At 41.7% G+C, this 1,873-nt stretch overlaps 1 pseudogene; it reads right to left on the bottom strand.

Annotated features, from left to right (window-relative positions):
• Positions 1–354: 354 nt before the first annotated feature.
• On the bottom strand, positions 355–672 carry LOC140243618 (peptidyl-prolyl cis-trans isomerase B pseudogene; annotated as a pseudogene).
• Between the last annotated feature and the right edge of the window lie 1,201 nt (positions 673–1,873).

The following is a 1,873-nucleotide window of genomic DNA, read 5'->3' as shown; positions in this document are numbered from 1 at the left end:
AATGCAGGCAATCATATAACCAGCAGTGAAATTTCCCACATGCCTCCAGCAATTATTGGAGGTGCATGTATTTCCAAATTGCAACACTACAACACAAAATTGAGAGTGCAATAATCATTAAAAAATAACGGCAAATGACTGATTGTAAAAGAAAAAAAAAACACCTTTGTATGAAGTCGGGTGAGCTCGTACGAAATTGCAAATCCAATGTGCGACACAATTTTTATTGCTATTCTCAGTTTTTCATGGTGTTTGATTCCGCTGTTTTTTTTTTTTGTTTTTTTTTTTCTTCGCTCATATGGTGGAATATGGTTGATGTCTCTCGGTTGTCATGGTGATATGTGTCGGGTCTGTCTATTCAACGATGTAATTCCCGTTCAGCCAAGATGTCTCAACGGTCGTGATGAAAAACTGTGATCCATTCACGTCCCTGTTAGCGCTGGTCGTACTCGGCAAGCCAGACCCGTAATGGCTCAGCTGAGAAGTTGTCACCATCAAATTTGTCGCAGTCTTACCTCCAGTGTCATCTCCACGATAGAGGTTCCCGCCCCGTATCATGAAATCCTTGAAGATGCGTTGGGCCTTGTTACCTTTGTGTCCCAGCGCGGATTCAATTCTGACCTTTTCGTTGTCTCCGGTCTCAATGTTCAAGAAAACACTTTCGATGACCATTAGTCCTTTCGCCGGTAATTCCATACTTCTTTTGGCATCAGTTGGCACTAGTAAGTAGACTAGGGCTACTATTGCGAGAAAAGTTATGATCTTCATTGTCCTTGAGTAGAGAATTATCATACGCAGAAATTGATTCCGATTTAATCCTCCGAGAATTTGTCAGATACAAAAGTCATAAGCCTTTGCTTTTCCATGTGGTTTGCGCTTCCATTAATTTTGAGAGAAACAATAAATCCCTTGTTGGTCCAGGCACGTGTAAAAGTCAGCATCCCACTCCTGACACCAGTGTTGCGGGAAAATGGGTGTTGTTGCACTGACTACTGGGGGTGACAGGATGTTTACCGAGCGGGAATGATACCCCCAATAGAAAGGCACATTTTCCGCAATGGAAGAGAGTTAATTAGTTAGATATAAGGTGCATCAGGTACATTCACACAATTTATTCACCATCACGATGAGAGGGCTGCAACACAGTTCGAGCGGAAGAGCGTATGTTCCGGGCAAAAACTGCTATTTTATTGGCAGATATACTTCATGTTGACAAACGTACATGATCAATATGAGTTATGACAGGACTTGCCTAATTACTCTAACTGCATGACACAACGACTTTCGCTAAAGTCCTTAGATTCAAGAAGTCGCTCCTCTTAAGAAGTAAAGTTCTCTTCATTCACGAAGTCCCACAAAGTTAAGTCCCTTCCTTAGACAGATCAATCGATATTTATACCTCTATGCTCAATGTATTTCTTTAAACTTACAAAGGTATTCGGGCAATTCAAATTATGCGGAAACTATGAGGAACATAGAATATTTGGGGCGTATACCTTCATATTAGGTAAAACATAGAATTCTTTAGTGGACTATACACAACATAAAATTCCAAACGATGTAATCCGAGGAATGGACAGAATTTACGGAATGTGCAAGGAATGTGTACTTTATCAGAGATTCAGTCTAGAACGGAAACCCACTTGTTATGGAATGTGCCCTACTTGGTACTTTATGAGGTAGAGTTATGCCAAAAATCCTAGGAGGAGAAACCCTAGAAAGTGTCAACATGGAGGGGCGTGCTTGGCACGTGCGGAACGTAAACATTGAGCCCACGAGAATTCGCTGCGGAGGGTGAGTGGTTTTCATCTACAACAAGGCACTTATTGTTCTACATGGTCTGCAGGGAGGTGGGTCCCTGGTCAGTGGTTTT

The sequence above is a fragment of the Diadema setosum genome, chromosome 20 (genome assembly GCF_964275005.1).
Source record: "Diadema setosum chromosome 20, eeDiaSeto1, whole genome shotgun sequence".
Taxonomy (NCBI): Eukaryota; Metazoa; Echinodermata; class Echinoidea; order Diadematoida; family Diadematidae; genus Diadema; species Diadema setosum.
This window is presented reverse-complemented; position numbering and strand designations above follow the sequence as displayed.